Source organism: Notothenia coriiceps, unplaced genomic scaffold (genome assembly GCF_000735185.1).
Source record: "Notothenia coriiceps isolate Sejong01 unplaced genomic scaffold, NC01 NC01_scaffold00018999, whole genome shotgun sequence".
Classification (NCBI taxonomy): Eukaryota; Metazoa; Chordata; class Actinopteri; order Perciformes; family Nototheniidae; genus Notothenia; species Notothenia coriiceps.
The window spans coordinates 2,321,461-2,341,539 of record NW_011351700.1 but is presented as its reverse complement, the minus strand read 5'-3'; the positions used below and the strand labels follow the sequence as shown (position 1 = coordinate 2,341,539).

At 40.3% G+C, this 20,079-nt stretch overlaps 1 protein-coding gene across 1 annotated transcript in view; it reads left to right on the top strand.

Moving 5' to 3' along the window:
- Positions 1 to 20,079, top strand: part of rtn4rl1a (reticulon 4 receptor-like 1a) — a 202,686-nt gene that overhangs the window by 147,162 nt on the left and 35,445 nt on the right. The window lies entirely within an intron of this gene.

Sequence of the window (20,079 nt, the reverse complement as noted above, 5' to 3'; positions counted from 1 at the left end):
AAAAGCTGGGTGAAGGAGAGTGCGTGTGAACAGATGAGTTTGGCATCTGGCTGACATTTCAGAGGAAGGAAACCTCTTTCTTCAGCCCCTGACTGCTGTCATATCCTTCCCTTTAACTCATCATGGGAAAACCACAAAGCTTTGTCAGATCTCCGTGACAAAATATTGGAAAGCAGGGGATATGAGAATATGCCCCCCCCCCCCCCCACCCTGCTTTCTCAAACTAGGGTTCAAAGTCAGCACAAAAATAAATGTTCCACCAGCTTCACGTAATTGATATTATAATTACTAATAATCAGACTCTGGTACAGCATTCTCACTAATAAGAATACAATAATATGTATACTGGCAATTCATATTATTTTCCGCAGAAAACCTTGGGGCTTCTGAGCACACAGTGTAGAACTTACAGCTGAATAAATATCCCCCTGAGAGATCACGGAGTTCCGGTGAAATAAAGGTCTCATCTCCCCGCGCAGCACGCGCAGAGCAGCCGGCAGTAGAAGGCCTCGGTGGAGCGGAACATAACACCCGGAGGCATCGCTGCTCTGGTGGCGGAGGAAGGGCGCACAGAAGCGGGCCTGTTTCTATCGATAGCTGGCCGTAAAGATGTGGCTGTGGAGGCAGGCGGCACTCCGGCACTGCCAGGGATATTTGCTAAAAAAACGGCAAAAAACTTCTGGTGGATAACTTGAGGTCTAGAATGTAAAGGACACCCGGACTGAGTCAATTATCCGTGAAAACAGGAGGGGTTTTTTTTAAAGCGCGGTGATATAATATTTCAAAAACGGCGACAATGTTTACAATTTAGCACATGCTGTTGCAGAGCAGGTGTCTCCTAAACATCTCGGCTCGTGATAGGGCCTACTGACTGTGGTCTGCAGCAAATGGTCTGCAGCCAGGCTGCGGTAAAAGGGGAGGAGACACACATGCTCCATTCGCTGGGAAACAGCCCGTCCTTCCGAAGGCCTGTATGACAGAGTATTAGTTGCCACAGGTGAAAAGCGGTGGAAACATATTATCATGATAAAACAAGCCCTTTAATCCGAGACAGACACTCTTGAATTACGCTATTTCATTAGATAATGTTACCAACTATCAAGTGTGTGCAGTTGATGATTGCAAGGGCTCACTGGACCAAAAAACTAAACGGTTTTCCCACTGCTTATTTGCCTGTACTGTAATATTGCTGAAAATTAAGAATATGTGGCTAACACAAGGTTTATGATACGAACAGGTATTTTTTCAGCAGGAAAATCCAATCGACAAAAAGTAAATAGGGCTCAACCAAAAATGCTATAAACAAAACTACTCAGTCACATGACTTCACTACATGTATAATAAGTAAATCCTGAACATTTCCCAAAACTTGTTGGTAATCAAACAGGCATCAACGCAGAATCTCTAGGAAACTGCTCGACCTCAAGCGAGGAAACCTGGACATGCTTCAAATATAATAACAGATTATCCTGGTTCCGTGAACATCAAGTTCCCAAAAGTTCCTGTCACATATGAGAAAATACTACCGCATACCGGAAGTGGCAGCTCAAAAAATGCCCCCTTGCATTAAGCTTAGTGTACAGCAGCGGGGGCGGGTGTGTAACACCAAGAAAATCTTCCCTATGGAACATCATTCTGGCAAGCTCAAACACTGATTAGGTATGATTCAGCCATGTATTATGGCCCTAATATCAGGAAACTTCTGATATAAGGTTAACATTATTTTACTCTAAGCTGTCCATCCTTGTAAAGTGTTTGTGCCTTTATTTGAAGGCACAGAAAGAAACAGGTGGAAGGGAGAGAGGGGAAACAAAAAGTCCCTGGACCAAGGAATTGAAACCAGGGGCCATAACATGGCGAGCATGGTTTCATTATCTCAGGCAGTTATAAAGTACATATCACTAGTTTGTAGGCCTAGTGCCATTTTTTAATAACATCCGAGTCAAGTTTTCTTTTTCTCAATATATATTACACAGCAAGCACACTAAAGCAATATGACAACACTTGAACCAAACACCGCACCCCCTGATTAAGGCCATTAAGCTCTACTTCCATGACATAGAAAGGCCATCTTCTGGAAGAAGTGTTGGTCATACACTGATCACACCCATGTGTAGTAGCCCCTGGGCCAAATTTTGTGTAACCAACTCTAGGCTGTAGGGGCCTTTACGGAAATTCAGGAAGCACCTGACACCTTAATGTGGCTTGATCTCCGCAACCCCAGCAAAACAACAACAAAACAAGATAAGAGATTGAGAATCAACAAGGAGACATCAGAGGAACCCCCATGAACTGATGGGAGAAACTTGACCTGGTACGGCTGCTTGTTGATGCCTCGTGGTTTGCAATTAAATGGGATTGATTTACAAAGTACTGGAGGTAGAAGCGTGGAAACGCAACCTGACGTCCCAATTATATGCAACAGGATAAACAAACAACTGCAGCTGCTGTTTTTTCTGTTAGTCCTCTATGCTGCTGGTGGTAAATTGCATAAGTGTGCATGAGGCCTTTGACTCCATGATTAATAGCCAGTGGAGGGAGGGGATGACTGATTCCAGTAGCAAGAATGAAGAAGTCAATAATGTCAAGCATTAAGTGTACATTCAGATGTCAAATTTGCATGTTAGACGGACGCATCAGGAGGCCCCTCTCAATTACTCACCGATTAAAAAGCTTCCTAAATCTGAAAGGTACCAAATCAACCGCAATCCTGTTTCAACTCTCAACAGTTCCACTAACAGGCCTGCCATTTTCCCTTGTCATGATTTCTTATTTAAGCTTCCTTTTCTGACTGACTTCCGTCTCGCAAAAAAATCACTCCATCCCCGCCTAAATCTCCTCTTTAATTAGTCCGTTGTGTAATTTGAATTGTTAGTAGGGCGTTCAATTAATAATGTCAGTAATTTAATGAATGGCAAGTAAAAGGTCCATGGAGATTCTAAACCCCCGATAATTTCCGGCCACAGGTAGAAAAATTGATAACTAGCCTACAGCCTAAATAATAAGTAGCATAACACTATTTGAGGATAGATAGCAGTTGTGGTTGTGGCAGGAATTGTTCGTGACTCGCGTGATCCTAAAACAGTTTATTCTTAACACCAGAGGTTTGTTATGTCGCAAATGTCAAAATGGCTTAAAAGTACAGAAACTTCTAACAAAAAATAAATGCCTCGACATAGCCTTTAAAAACCACAGGCAGGTTAATTTTAGAGAAAACCGGTTATAGAAAATATTAACTTTAAAAAATGGTCAGTACAGGCGTTAGTCCCATTAATGTAAAAAAAGATTTGTACATTGGTTGTAACGCACTATAGGTGTGACGAAACAGTCAATCAAACGAACATTTCAATGGTTTGGTGATGTCGAACCGTCCTGCTTAAAGTTCCATCTTACTGTTTCTCTAATTGTATCTCCTGAAAATTCAACAGCCGTCCAAATGACAAGGGCAGTGAAGGGCGAGGAATGTGGTTGTTAAGGCACGACAGACACCGGACAGCACTCCCTCCTGTTGGCTCCTTACGTCTCCACGTAGACAAACACAATGCCAGTAAACCTAGTGATTACAGACATTAAGCCTAGAACAGCACAGCTATTTCAGGCACTGGTGCTTTAATCTATACATCTGTCCGATGAAGCGCAGGGAATTCGAGCATGAATTTACGCTCCAATGTTTACNCACTCAAATGATCCCTTAATGAAGCGTGTCATTGGTTATCGGATGGTCATACAGCAACGAGGAGGTTAGAGGTGGGGAGAGACGGGATGGAGAGAGAGGACAGATCCTCTCTCTCCATCCCGTCTCTCCCCACCTCTAACCTCCTCGTTGCTGTATGACCATCCGATAACCAATGACACGCTTCATTAAGGGATCATTTGAGTGTGTGGAGGAACATCTCCTGTTCTTCCAGGCATCGTTAGGTTTGACCTCTACTATCTACTATCTCTAACATTCGTCCCCTTTTTTAATCTCATGGGCTCAGAATGTCACGATTCTATATCTAGGTTTGGGTGTTTTGCTGTTTTCCCTGTCATGTTTTCCTCCTCTTTATTGTCTGGTCCTTTTCCCTGGTGTGTCTAATTGTCTGATTATGTTCACCTGTGGCCCCTGTGTTTCCTCCTCCCTCCTCACCTGTGTCTTGTTGTGTGATTAGTCTTTTGTGTATTTAAGTGCTGGGTTTTCTGTCTGTCTGTCTTTGTCGGTTCGTCTTGTTACATGACTAGTTCTGCGGTGAGTGTTCTGTTTTGTCATTGTATATAGATATCATAGCCTTGAAATAAAGGAATTTTCAGTTTATATCTGCATTTGGGTCCTGCTTGTTTCACAAACCGTGACACAGAACAAGAGACAGATTTTCTCACGATGTGATTTTCACATACGCAGAGTTGTATTAGAATGTTTTTAAAACCTTTGTATTGCTCTCAGGGTCCCTTGTTGGTGTAAAATAATGACTTCTTACAATGTTTTAATTGGAAAAAATGTTAATAGTTTATTCAGTTGGGTTTAAGTAGTGGATTTTATAGAGAATTATCTTCATGCTCTCAAGGAACAATGTCTGCGCACAGAACAAGCAGTGCAATTAACAGGAACATTATGTGCCTCGGCTTCACTGTGCTTCGTCATATGGGGGACTTTCCATGTTGGCAGCTTATTTATAAAGCATTATCTAATATTTGATCATAGCAGTTAATCTTACTCCACTAATACCCACATACGTCAACTATTATATCAGAGTATATTTAAAGCTTATGGATTAATCAAAGCTTCTCTTTTTTAACTCTTCCTTCCGCTGAAAAAAAATCACCCTAATAAACAACAGGAGGCTTTGCTTGCATTAGATTTAAAAAAGGCAGGTATAGGTAGATGTTCTGGACCTGAAGATAGCACAGGTTAAAGTACGGCTAACAGGATGCACTCACATGATGTGGTTATTTGTTGATGCCATGTTAAGTGAACTTCTTCCTCACAGTTCAAAAGAAGGAGCTGTTAGAGATTAGAAAAGGAAACATGTTTACATGTGACCTCTCACAGTGTTGTACATTTTAATCCTGCCCTGATTGCTGTCTTCGCCTCCCTTAAAGGTAGAAAAAATTGCCATACTAAATCCAATTTTCCCATATCCTTGATAGCCAGAGCCCTCTGGGAAAGGAAACATAAAGCCAGTTATTTGATGCTGTTTTGTACAGATCCCTGCACACTAGCATTCATAAGGGCCTTGACACACACCCACACACACACACACACACACACACACACGGTTCTAAGACTAACCATTTAACATGAAGAGGACCCTGTGACCCTTATGGAACGTCCACTCTTTGACATCGCCGGTCAATCGTACATATTGATGCCCGTCCTTAGCAGAGGACTTTGATAGCAGGACTGTGTGAAGAAGACTTTGGGGGGGGGGATCTTCATCCCTGAGGGAGCAGTTATTCTGAGAGGCAATGGATGGTGTGTCACAATGTGCTGCGTTTTGCAGAAACACAACAGTTTTAGTAATGGCAACCCACTGACCTTTCCACTAATGCTTCCCACCCCGCCTCCCTTCACAGAATCCCAGCTTCCAACACCTCCGAAAAAAGCATAGTCTGGTCAAATGTAATGAAATGCAGGAATTAAGCAAGCTCTGAAATGCAGATTTTGAACTTTGGGGGAAACTGAAAACAAATGCCTCTGCTCCGTCTTAGACAACCAGTTTGTGGTTTCTCAAAAACCGGATCCTTTGTTATTCATTATGTCAGCATTGCTAATGCTGCAATGCATCATAGCTTTGGGAAAAAAAACAATGAAGAATCCCTGCCATATAAATCACTGAAGAGTGTTCAGTGCTACAGTACAAGTGCTTAAGTATAAACAAGTATTCATTATTAATGAAGTGAGATATATCCACCCGCCACACCTTTACTTTTGATTTATAAACCAAAACAACCGCCTGTTTCTACTCATCTTTGATATTCATTCAAATATGCTGGTATAATATAATTCTCTCACTGCTCACTCACATGTTGAAGCTGTCATATTAGACAGCCGTGTAAGGAGTGCAAATCACAGGTAGGCATATTTTAGGATGGTTTTAGAAGGCCGTGGTTCAAACCCAATTATTATGACGCATTTTAAATTATTTGACTAAGATATTCAAACAATCACAAATCCTCAGATTGTGTCCCTGATTAACTGAGCTGAGCGGCACCAGGATGTGAATCACTGCAACATCGCAAAGTCTTGATTTCCAGCTGTGTGCGAGCAAGAGAGAAGCACACAGCTAAAATAAATGTATCTATGATTACTGTTAGCCTTGAAATGGCAAATTTGCACCATTATTATTGTTATGTAGTCTTTGGAGTGAAGTTCCTCTTACTTACTCTCACATCCACGCTGATGTCGGCTTTGATCATTACCATTTTTAAAAATGCCTTGATTCTTGCCAAGGCAGGAAACCGAACACTGCTGTAATTATAATCATCTCTGGGCAAACACTGTCTGTTGGTCTCCTCTCAAGGTAACACATTGGCAGGGATTGGAGGACAAAAAGGTTTTGGAGTTACATTTCTGACTGCAGTGACCAACACTCATCCAGCATTTTGAGTAATATTTTATAATGCATCACGGTAAACAACAAACAAGCAGTACCTTGAGCGATAATGGGATTATTCATAGTTTTTAATTATTTAAAAATACATGTTCCATCAGTAAAAGCACAGGTGTTAATAATAAATGAATGATGGCTGGATAACATTTAGCTGCTTCAGTTCAGGGTCGTGGTATTGTACATGCTGGCTCAATGGCCATCAATGGAGTCATGGATTAGTAATAACTGCTTTTCCTTCTTAACAAGTCAAATCATCTGCTGTGAAAAAAGGACATTCACTGAACTGAAATCCCTTATACTACTTCTTATTCATTAAGTAATAACAACTATGATTATATAACACTTTACTAACGCTTGTTTCAGTCAAGTTTAAGCCATTTATTGCAGTAAATATAAACTTTAGGAGATCACAGATAGAGGGGTAGTTGTTGGTGTATACAGTACATATTGAGCCAAAATATTGTAAGAGCAGATTAGAAATACTCTAGAAGATAAATATGACAGGTTTGCAGAGCTATGGAAATAGTCAGAAGATGTCCGAAATAGCTGTTAGTATGGACATTTTCTGCTTTTATGTCAGATTTGTTATCAATAAACTGAATATCTTGGGTTTAGGACTGGCAAAAAGAGACAATCAAAGAAATTGGCTTGGACTCCTCACAATTTTGTTACGTTGTATGGACCAAACAATAGATAGATCCATTTAGAATACAATCTGAAGATGAATGGGTAATGAAAATAATCAATGTTGTTGTAAATGACTTTAGTACCTGCTCGTAGTACCACAAAGCTCCATGTGTGGTAGCAATTCCTAAATGGAAAAACAAAGACAAGCAGAAGAAGAGGCATCAGTGTAAAATCTTACATTTTACTCAACTGCTGCAAAATAATACATACATCTTTCAAAATAGACCGCCCTCGTCTGTATATACAACCTCTTTAAGGTGTTTACAATATATGAACATAAGAGCAAGTTGGCTGCGTATTCCTTCAAAACTGCTCCTCATCCACCACAGACACCTCTGACATTAATTTGATGTTATAACTGTCAGGGAATTGGAACCTGCTTCAAACTAATCATTACAAGAAACCATCATCTTCCAAGGGCATCCATTTTTCTATTGTCTGATTTTCACACAAATGTTTTCAAAGCTCATGCCAGATGTAAAGGCTCAAATAGTTTTCCTTCATCCTGGTCCCATTCTGCCCTTGTGGCTTCAGCAGCATGTCAAATAGATAATCAATATCCTCCTGTGGCTTTGTTCCCCTGCATGCTAGATAATAGTTAGAGTTGCTGCTGCACTGAACACACCTCATTAACCACTGGTTGCAGTGGTTAAGCTTTTTCCAGGGCAGCCTCTAGTAAACAGAGTGACTAATGCACCTGACAGTAATGGCAATGACACACATACTTCAGCCGTGCTGCCACTTGAAGGGTGACGAATCCCATCATACTCGCTCACTCAATCCAAGTCAAGTCACGAAAAACAGATTATTGCTTTTTCAAATTTAAGAACATCTCTTTTTGTTTTTCTTTCATACTGCATATATATGGCATCTCGCATGTATGGTTGTATGTATAGAGGGGTTAAAATCAATCTGAAGGTGTGATAAGTATTCAGAAAGTTGCTGGGTGAAAGTCCAATCCTCTGTACATCACACATACAGCACCTACACACTGACACGCGCCATGTAAATAAACATTATTATGTGAGGTCGGGTGCAAAATGAGAAGGGGAGACAAATACAGAGACCTTCATGTTATTTTAAGTCACACAAGTAGAGACAAACATCTCCTCAACAGCGTGTGCTATGCTGAACCTCTGGCTTCATATCAACAAATCAATACATTTATATGTCGGGGGGAACGTGAAATGTTTGCTGTTCTGCACCGTGAATCTAAATGTGAAAACTCTGCAGTGCTTATGGTTTATTTACACATTATATTGCACATTCACACATCTAAAAAACCCAGAACAGACGGGGAAGTAACAATTGCAGACCGTTCAATACAAACAGTCAACCTGAAGAGAGCCAATTACAAAATGGAGTTAGCCGAATGGAACTGACAGGAAATAATTATTATCCCTTTTTATTGGGGATAAATTGTGGGTAACGTTTTTTATTTGCATTTCAATTATTATGTTTCAGTGAGAGAACTTGAAGATTTTTTGTTAGCTCTAAGCCTCATATCTTTAGAGTGCAAACCCCTCTCTTTCTCTCTGTTTCTTGCCTCCTCTTAAGTTATTTCCCCTCCACCTCATATTCTACCTCTTCCTTGATTGGTCTGGCTTCCTAACTGGAGGCTGTGATTGGCTCAGAGAGTATTGTCGTGCGGGCTCTGTGTTAGACTGAGACAAGGCTGCAGTGTCTCTATGTCAGACACTTGTGGAGATGCAAGGTGTGTGCAGAAATGCTCATGCATACACACAAACACACACACACAAATTTCTCTCCTCTTTTTGCCCAAACACTCCAATGTGACGTTATTGAATCTAAATGATTGAAATGGAGTCATATCTGCACTCTATTCCCCGAAGTAATTATGTGAAGCGGAGATGGAGGCTGTGTGCATCGGGTCCATCATGTCATCATGTTAGTCATCTTGTTCATTCCATCTCATTTCCTACAAGCCATAACATTTTAAATGGTATGCTTTCCCTCAGCACAGAAAATGCACAACTCAAGACATTACTTAGTTACCCAGACCATTTCACAATAATAATAATAATAATAATAATGTATTTTGGAGGAATTGCAATTGCTAGAAAAAACATAAAAAACTAAAGTACACAAAAAGTACATTAAGGCATGAAAGGTATTTTTCAAGGAATGATATTTACTTCCTCCCAGCTGGAGCACAGTAACTCTTTCCTCCTCTTCTGGTAATATAGTTGATAATTAAACACGTCTGCAGTTGTGTGAAGTATGCTAGTGTCACAGCTCTGTACTGTGACGACTCTATAGAGAACATTTCTAGTTACGACTTGTTCCTCGTTGATTGGTTATCGACATCATCTGTTGATGTCGATTGGCCTGCAACATTATTCCCTCTGCCAAAAAACGCTGCCGCACATACATCATAAAACTTCTCCTCTACCTTAAAACACTCAAGTTTTTTGACTGATTCAAATAATCATTGTCATTGTTCAGCAGTAGTTTTAGTTTGTCGCAGTCATAAAGCAGTGGCAATGCATCTACAGCACAGATGCCTCACCGTGGGTAGTTGTTGTTGAGTCATAGTTGTCATGTGTGACTTTAACATGTGCAGTGTGGAGCGCCAAAGGAGAAAAAAAGCAACTACAGCAAGAGGTTGAAAGAAACGTGGCTCAACTTATCTGACGAAAGGGGTTGTTGTTGAATTTTTTTTTCTTTGAGCTATCATTTTCTTCTTAATGCTGTGTGAATTAAACAGAACTTAAGATATTTAGAACAGAACAGATTGCAAAAAAGTACAGGTGTTGTCACTGCAGTCAAAATATCTCTGTTTGGGGTTTTGGTCCAATCAGATCGCTGCTCGTTGGTAAACAGCCTCTCAGAGCCAATTAAGGATTCTGCAGTTTCCACTACCTCAGATCGGCCCTGCTTACATTTGTTTAGCTTTAACTGGTTGTGTTTTAAACCTTTTATAGGAGAATCTATCATTGATGTATTGTGATGGCTCCCATCATTTGTCAACAAAATCTACCTTTATTTACGGACATTAGATTTGTATCAATCTTCTTATTTAACTCTAATTTTTTGATGCAATACATACAAAAGGTCAGTACATTTCCCTCATGTTTATTTTTAAAGTTGGAACCAAAAACATGTCACATGGTCACATCTCTTTTAATAACTATGTATCTGCATGTAAGATGTCTATTTAAAACCGTTCAAAGGACTGTACAGCCTTGGCAGAGGTATGCGCTCTCTTAATATTTTCTAACTTGAAAACCAGGACCGTTTCATAACAGGCCTCCCTGCTTAGCAAAAGTTACAGACACGGCATAAAATAAATGGAGACTGAGCAGAAACCAAAGCAAACAGGATTCAACTGTGTACGATCGTAAGCCCACACCAAAACATAATTTGAAAATGTGACCTCGATATGTCACTGCAAGAATGCTAGAGGCACGTGCCTCCGCTGAACCGTGACTTATATTCATTTTGAGCCACAAAGAGTACCTACAGAACTTGAACAGAGAAATATACCAAACGTGAAATGATTAATTATTTCTACCCCCAGATAAGTTTCTCTATTAAATTTCTACCACTTATCATTTATCACTGGAGTCCCAGGAGGCTTAGCTGAGCATGTTTCACTCTGCTGTACATCAGATCGTCTGAGCTGTTCCGTTACTGACGTTGTACATCACATTAATTTATATAATCCCTGCTCTGCCACCCTCCACATTAACATTTCCAGCACAACGATAGCACAGACTGAACCTGCAGATTACAGATGACTTTCACATAGCTGGACTTAAAACAACATGACAGGAGAGAGACAACAGACTTCAGACTCAGGTGGAATGAGATGAAGGTAGAAAGGGTGATGGAAGAGGAGGGGATGCACAGATGGGTCCATGATGAGGAGAGAGAAGATAACAGTGATTTTCAATTTTAATGCCAGACGAAGCACAGGGAAAGAGGTGGAGAGAAGGGAGGGGAAAAGAGCAAGGCTACGTCAGGGAAGTATGAATATTTCATCAAACTTGTGACGATCAGGAACACAGAGTAATGGAGGGAGAGAGAGAGAAAGCGAGAGAGATTAAAAATACCCTACAGAGAAAAAGGAAATATATATAAATGTTTTACCTTTAGTTTTTTCCTGAAGCTTGTTTTTGTGTCATGTGACTTGTTGCCGGAAGAAAATGGTAGAAGTGTGAGTGACATTTTGAAAGGTGAGTGCCGGTGTTGTCAGAGTTTGTTGTGTTAGGGCAGAGAGATGTAGCTTAGTGATATCTAAAAGATTTTCAATGAAAGAGTTGATTGTAACGGCGCCTTCTACGTTGTGAATGCATCGCTAGATCTATGATAAGGAATTGTCCTCGAGTGAGCCTTAGAAACACAAAAACAAACACTATGAATAAAGTAAAAGGTAAAGATATGTTTTTATTTCTCTATAGGTATCCTTCCGTGATGCTGTCAGACTTTTAGTGGACGTACAATCACAGCTTGCATTTGCCCCAATTACGATGCAGGCTGTTTTTACAAACATTGTCATAATAGTTGCTTAGACAAAAAACATTGGAAATAGGGTCCCAGTTGAATACTACCCGTTAGCCCTTTAATAAAAAAAAAACAATTCACCTCAAGTTTTGCTGAATCATTTCAGAAACAATAGATTTATTCGATCGAAAGTTTCCTCGGTTTGGTCATCAGACAAGCCTCTGTTATTCTTTACATTATAGATAAGTATGTTTGTTACAGCTCACAAGACTTCCTGTTTATACCGTGCTGAAGATGCTCCTTTCTGAATTAAACATTAAGATCTTAGGGCTACTAGAGACATTCCTACAACCTGTATCCATCGATTCTCTTTAGCCATAGGGTCTGAGCAGCAAGCTAGCCGTCAACACAACTTTGACACATGTATACATTTATATCGCGAAAACACAGCCACATCAAAATGGATTTAAGGTTGTGTTTACGTCCACCACTACCAACTCCTGAGGTACACTTCTGGCTCCACTATGTTCACCAACTAGTTGCTAGCTCTTGTCTGCTCGGCCTCTCATTTTCTTGCCATTTGTTTTGCACCACACGCTCCCTGCTCTCATACAACACTTACTTCTCCCTTCCCTCAGCCTCCCTCTCTCTCCCCTTTAAACTCTTCTTTCTCCGTCCTCACACTCAATCAAAATTGGTTTCGTCTCTCACCTCTGCTCAGTTTATTTTGGTCCTGTGCCTGTTAGCAGCACATTGTTGTCATCCTTACCCACCACCACTTCTCTCCCCTCTCTCCACTTTACCCAGCCCTAAATAATTTTCTTCCTGGTTATCTTTTTTGATCACTTTTTCCATCGTGGTTTATCTGCTCAGTGTGGACCCAGTTGTGCACGTTCATCCTTGTGTTTATCTCCCCTTTCTCCCTCTTCTTCCTCTCTCTGTCCGTCTCTTCCCTCGGTCATTTAGTGGGTTTATTTTCAGCAAGGGGAAGCGTACGTTTTGGCATTAGCCTCCGTGCTGGAGTTCATCACAGCCGGGGTGCGGAGACTCAGCCAGAGAGGTTGCGCGGGGGTTACTGCCACTGTGGAACTATAATTACCTCAGCTGTCAGTCAAACATAAGTGCGTACACACACACACACACACACACACACACACCAGTGTATGTATGTGGATATAGACTCTTGTGATGTTAATTGTACGTTTGGATCTTTCACTTCATGTAGGAACATACAGTACTGCTGGTTCTGCCCAACATCCTGCTGTGTGCTCCACTTCTGGTGCCAACTAAAGCAGACTTACAGTATGAGTAGTAACTAAAAGGAGAATTATCTAGTGTTCGTTAATATTTGTGTTTCTGTTTGTGAACGGGCATGTTTCTGCTTGATTTTTATTCTATAAAACTCTGTGGGGCAGTTTTTTCTCTGCTGACTCACGATTAAGCTCACGTGGGTCACCAAAGGGCGTCTTTTTAGATTCCCCTCCTGCATGGGATTGCGTTGCTTGAGGAGACCTTCAGACATCAGAAGAATACTGAGTTAATTAGGGGATCTAGCTGAATTTTTTTTGAAGATATTTTCCTATATAAGGCTGTGCATGGATAGTAGTGGGCGTACCAAAATATTAAACAAAATATCTGGAGGCTAGGGATTCGGAAATAACCTAATGATGTGCAGGATTTTACACACAGAGACATCTTTGGGGTATGGCAACAGCAAATGTCAAATTAAATTAAAACCCATTTGCAAAACAACCCGTCAGTCACCCGAAAGATCTATCGTGCAAATGATTTGTTTATTTGCTAGAAATATTATTTCCATATTGTTTGGCATGAGAACAAAATCAATTAATTTCAGTTGTTTCTAAATACAAGTGAAAAACAAACTAATAAGCAATTAATTTCTTATGCGGCAACAATCTGCAGATGTGTCTAAAATATGTATTTACATTTCACTAAAGACTGTGTGTGCCTTCGCTGGATCACATCAAGCTTGGATGTACCGTGTATCAAATGGGTGTTATTGTGTGTTAGTTGCAGCTAATTGGAAAACAAAGTCAAAATCATTTTAAATCAAGTTTTGACTTTGTAAACTTTGAAGCGTGCCAATTAGCGAAGGGTTGTGCGCTCGACACAGCTGAGACAACATCAACAATGTTTGGAGTTTCGCTTAATGCTGCTTACATGCTGCCGCCTGCCTTGTGGATTCAAGGAGAGATGTGTTAAATGTTTCAGCTGATATCCTCGCAGTGTACTCGGAGAGAGACTATTGATGATGTTAACAGCTAAAAGATGGATGGAGGACACTAAAGTAGCAATACAAAAGAATGCAATAACAGTTTACTATCTTAAAATGATGCAGTTCAGACTACAGATTGAGAGTGTGAGCTGTAAAAACTCAAAATGCTTTAGACTGAGATGGAGTGATGGAACAATTGAGCGTGTCCAATGGGGGCCGAGTGTTTGGATCCCAGCTGACTCTTCTTACACCAACAGGGAGGAGTGGCTGTGGACAAATAAATCACCTCAGCTGTTGTTTCTCTTAAACTATGTTTTCCCACGTGCTTTTCTCATCGTCATCTCTATCTAATGTCTTCTTATCTTCGCCGCCTATGCCTTCTGTTTTGGCATCTACCAGACGGTGCATCTTTGTTCAAATATGGCATTCAAATCCAACAACAAGCAACACATCTTCTCTAAAAACAATGATCCTTTTCCACCTCTTGAATGAACGCTGCCAGCCTCTTTCCCGTCATTGTCTCAACAACAATGTGGATTTCGTCTTAAAGACCCACACACAAAGCGCGGAGAAGCCGTACATGTTTCCCTGCCCATTATTTCCAGCTCTCTCCATGTTGTAATATGCTCAGTGCTCGGTTTTGATGTATACAATAAACTTATCAGAGTAACACAACGGGAGGTCTGTGCAACACTGGGAGTGACGCAGTAGGGAAGGCAGCTTAGGAGCTTATGGACAACATACACAGCTGTTATAGACTAAACAACAAAGAGCCGAGCATTTCTACATCCTGCTTGCTGACAAGCATGGAAATCAAGCAGCGAAGCTTTCTTGTAACAGGTGAAAATGTTTATGTCTGACAATGATATAATAAAGAAATAAAATGTAGAAAAATATATAAGATAAGATAAGATGAACCTTTATTAATCCCCGAGGGGAAATTCAGTTGTACAAAGCAGCAACAGGGTAAGCGTGAAAAAACAGGACAGCAAAGATTCACATTATTCAAAAATAAATAAAATCAAGATTTTTTTTTAAATGATAATAATAATAAAAGACTATGACATAGGAGATGAGTAAAAATAAGAGTAAAATAACTGTCAGCATATGCACATATTTGGTCATCTAAGTTATAAAGTACGGAATAAGTTAAAGTGACAAGTGAAAATGGACATCTGTACATATAGTGACATATCTATCTACCTATTTGGTCTACTACTAATAATATGTTAACATGGGTTGTGGAAATAGTGTATATTTATGTCCAGTGATTTAATTGTATTTCTTTTTCATCATTAACCCCTTATTGTGCAGCCTGATGGCGACAGGCACAAAGGTGCAAATGTTTACGTCTGACAATGATATAATAAAGAAATAAAATGTAGAAAAATATACGTTAAAAACATCAATTCAAACCTGCCTCACCAAGTGTCTCTTTCTGCATTCATATTAGAGAGGTTTCATCATTACAAAGAGTGGAGGCAATAACAAATGATTTTTACAAATGTGTTAAAGCTTTCACCTATTTCATGAACGCTGCATACATGCATCCATGTGTCAATGTTGTTGTTAGATAAATGGCACTGCTTTGTGTTAAGTGCAAAAGAACAAACCGGGTCCAAACGTTGCACCCCAGAATGTCTCTACCCATTTACACAGTTTCCTGTTTTACATTATTGTTCAAATATCCATTTCCTTAATTGTTCCTCCTTCCTCTCTCCCTTTTCACATCTCCTTGTCCCCTAAATCTGACTTTTTTGAGAAAGTAGAAGTGAGAGACTGCTCCAGGAGATTTGAGAAGCCCATGAAGTAAAGCGGCTCTTTTCCAAAAGCAGCTAAGAGGCTCAGGGGAGGATGGCAGTCGTCTTCTTCTTCCAGAACATGTGCCTCAGAGCAGTGACATGGTGTCAGTGAGAGAGGAGCACAGAGGAAGAGAGGGGGGAGGAGGAAACAAAAGAGAGAGAGAGAAAGACAGAGAGAGAGAGAGAACTTGGTCAACTTGCCATCCATTATAGATTGCCTATTATTCATTCAGCCCTACTCTCCGAATGTTGTGCTGTTCTCTCGCTTTCATCTCTGCTCTCTTACTCAATCTCTCCGTGTGTCTGTCTGTCTCTAGGCAGAAAACCCACTGTGCAGTATTTTAGGATCTCCATAAGAGCAGCGTTACTGCTTACAGTAAAGTGTAGCGCTGTGCACTTCCTTCAACACACACACACACACACACACACACACACACACACACACACACACACACACACACACACACACACACACACACACACACACACACACACACACACACACACACACACACACACCCAGCATATACAAGTACGATCTCAAAGAGAAATAGCACACAAGAACAAACGACATTCCAACTCAACATGGAGTACAGAAAAAACTTTTTGAAATCATTTTGCTTGACAATCCTTTTCTTGCCAAACTGTACAGCACTTTATAACTGAGTGTTAGAAGAGTGAAATATACATGAACACTATGATTGCAGGAACTTTGACATTTTCATGATTATCATTGTATACCCTGATTGCCGCTTACATTTTTCAAAAATTGGACATATTATTTCTGTGTCTGCTTTTTCCAAAACTTCCTTTCAGTATTTTTGCTACGCAGAGTTTGGATGCAACGTGTTTGATGACAGCACATAGCACGTTTAGCAAATTTGGTTTTCCAATCTTCAACCTGACTTAATATGCAGTATCTTTGTAAAGATGACATTCTTGTTAACAAAGTGTGGAAGTGCTCAGTAAACATTTTGCTGCTGTGTAGTCGCCATAAGACTGCTTCAGAAGGTCAGAAGAGAGGGTTGGTGATAATGTTGCTTTAGAAACCTGACTAGCTGTTGATGGAGAGCGAAGTGCTGAAGTCATTTTATAGAGCAAGCACATAAATACCAAACTATTGCAAGACCTGATAAATACATATAAAGATCATAATATACCTCTTATGGCAAGAATCTACATTTCACAGATGTATAACCTTACACTAGAGAACAGGTGTTAGACATATGCAGTGTTGGTTTAATGGAAGACATTATGCTATCTGTAGGTATAAATGAACACTGCATTGGCCAATGAAATAATGTCTACACCTCACCTACACAACATTTGTTATTAATACTTTTTAAGACATTGAGAGCATATTTTTCATGAAAGAAATGAAATTATTGAATTCATATCTTCAAAATAACCTGCCTTAAAATGAGATAGCAAATGTTTTCTTGTACAAAATAGGCAAAAAAATCACAACTTTTAAGTGTCAAGGCCACATTAAGTCAAAATAATATCTTTTTAGACATCAAGTAAAGAGGTTTCTTTAGCAGGTTGAATTATAATTAAACCTGACCAACACAGAAACTGGTAGATTGATAGGGAAAACATTTATTAATTGACAAGTTTAACACATGAAAGCTTTGTCTTTTGCAGTAATGAGACCACTTGAGTGAACACGTTATCGGATTTCTCGTGACTGAACTTCTCACAGAATCTGGTTTCTGGCCTGCATGTAAATGTAGTCAGCGAGGAGAAGTAAGTCCTGTCAACAGGCGGGTGTGATTCAGTGCTCTGCAGTGTCAGTTTGAATATAATGTACGCACCAAAGTTTCCTAAATCCTCTCATTGTGGATTTCTTTCTATTGTGGCATGCATTATTCATTCTCACAGTCAAATTAGGGTTCCTATTACACCTGAGCTGACAGGTGGGAGCAGTTGATTACATGGACAAAACTGGATGTGAGGATGGCTGACACACACCTACATACATTTGGACACGTGAAACATGCACACTGCACACCCACGCAGGCACTAGTCATTTCACACTGCTCCCTACTCAACTTTTATCACTCTCAAATTTCTTCCATAAAGGCCATAAAACTAGGCACCACTAAAACCCAACAAACAAATAGTTTATTGAAGAACATGAGAAAAAACTGCCCTCTCTGCTCCTGAAGTGCCGTCAGACTTTGTTCCCTGGAGACAGAAGAGTTGCTCTTGAATTTGGCGGTGCAGGGGCTTAGAGGAGCACAAGGTTTTCTTTGTGGCAGTTTAGTCTAACATTTCAGGTCTGTTCTTCGTCATCTTTTTGTCTTTTTTCCACCAAGCCTCAGGCTAGAAAGGAGAATTCTTGTTCAGGTTCCTCTGGTTTCAACATTTTGGCCATCATTTCTATTAGTTGTTCTCACTAAAGGGATTCATCCTCAAATCCTTTGTCATGTAAAACTGGAGCATACCGTTAATAATAATACTGTACTCCTGTAGATTACTATCTCCACTCTGTAATACAAGAACAATGCATTTGACTACATACTGTTGCTCAGCAGCAGGTCATACACAATAACCAACCACCGTTACGGTACGTCCACGCGGCTCCGTCGCGTTGAAGCTTGCCGGTGGGCATGTCTGGTGCGCGACCATGTCCGCGACCAACAACCAAACACATTAATCTCCCGCCCTGGACACACAAGCACGCGGTTTGATTGGCTAGCGCTTATACTGGCATATGATTTGATTGGCTGGTGCTTTCGTCGACGCTTGAAAAGTTGAACTTTTCTCAACTTTCAAAGCGAGCAACGGAGGCAAAGCGACGCGACGGAACAACAATGCAGTTCGGCAAAGCTTGACGTCACCCCATTCAAAGTGAATGGGAAGTGTCTAGGTTGAAGCACGCGACGGAACCGTGTGGACGTTGCGTTACACATAAGAGTTAGCAGTAAATGACTGAGTTACAACTGATCAAATCAACTGTTGTTGGATTCAAAATGTAAGCCTATTTAGTTAACTTCTGTGTGAAAATCAAACAAACATTGATTCAAAAGCTTGTTTAATCTGGACAGCAAACTAATTCAGAAAAGTTTTATTATCCTTAAAACGAGTAACGTTATTATTTAAAAATATATATATATTTCAATTAATCCAAAATGCATTTCACATCTTTCTCGATATTTGTGTCGATGTGTGTGTACTTGTTAGTGTGTGGTTGGCATCATCCACCCCAGTGAGAAACATTCCCGTTATTAACTTAGTTGTTAAAAATTGTGTGTGTGTGTGTGTGTGTGTGTGTGTGTGTGTGTGTGTGTGTGTGTGTGTGTGTGTGTGTGTGTGTGTGTGTGTGTGTGTGTGTGTGTGTGTGTGTGTCCGTGTCCGTAGTGTTATACGCATTTGCAGAGTCAAAGTGTAATCGCTGTATGTTTTGTTAGGCCAAGAGAGAGACAGATAATGCACTGCACCTCAGGTAACAAATCCCTGTGCAGTGAATACATGGAGCAGAGAAATCTATGGAGTTAAAGACGTGAACCAAATTACTTCAAAATCCAATTTCCCAACCCTGCTCTACATTCAGTAGGGAAAGCTTGTTCCTGAATGCAGCATAACATTTTTTGAGAGGACATTCTGCTTTTAGTATTTTTTCCACCCATCTCTCAGCTCATGCGTCATACTGTACATTTCTGAAACATGCAGAGGTCACAGGGAATACTGAATCAAATATTAATATGCTGACTGCGCATTTATATGTGCGCATTTATGTATTTAGGCACACACTGATGAATATATTCATGTCATAGTCGAAATCTTGTTTTTCTGTACACATACATGTCTGCGATACAGTTAGCATGTGCATGTTAATAAATGCATTTCTGGGAATTTGTGTATATTTGAATGTGTGTAGCCTTACTCTCAGCTCTGAAAAATGCTCATTTACGGTATTCCAAACGTTGTTTTTTTTAATCTACTTCACTTCAAAGGGGCACATGGAGAGCTCGCGGCCTTCTAGCATATGGGCTATAATTGAAGGAGAGACAGACAAACAGAGAGATAAAGAAAGAGAGAGAGAGAGAAGGATGGTTGAGAGAGAGTGTGTGTGTCCGTGTGTGTGTGTGTCTACGGCGTGGGAGAGGTACTGGCATATGGTTTACCTCTTTGCAAGGCATTTTACTGTCATGCTGAACCCTGCAGTAGAGAACAACTATAACACACTGTGTGTGTGTGTGTGTGTGTGTGTGTGTGTGTGTGTGTGTGTGTGTGTGTGTGTGTGTGTGTGTGTGTGTGTGTGTGTGTGTGTGTGTGTGTGTGTGTGTGTTGT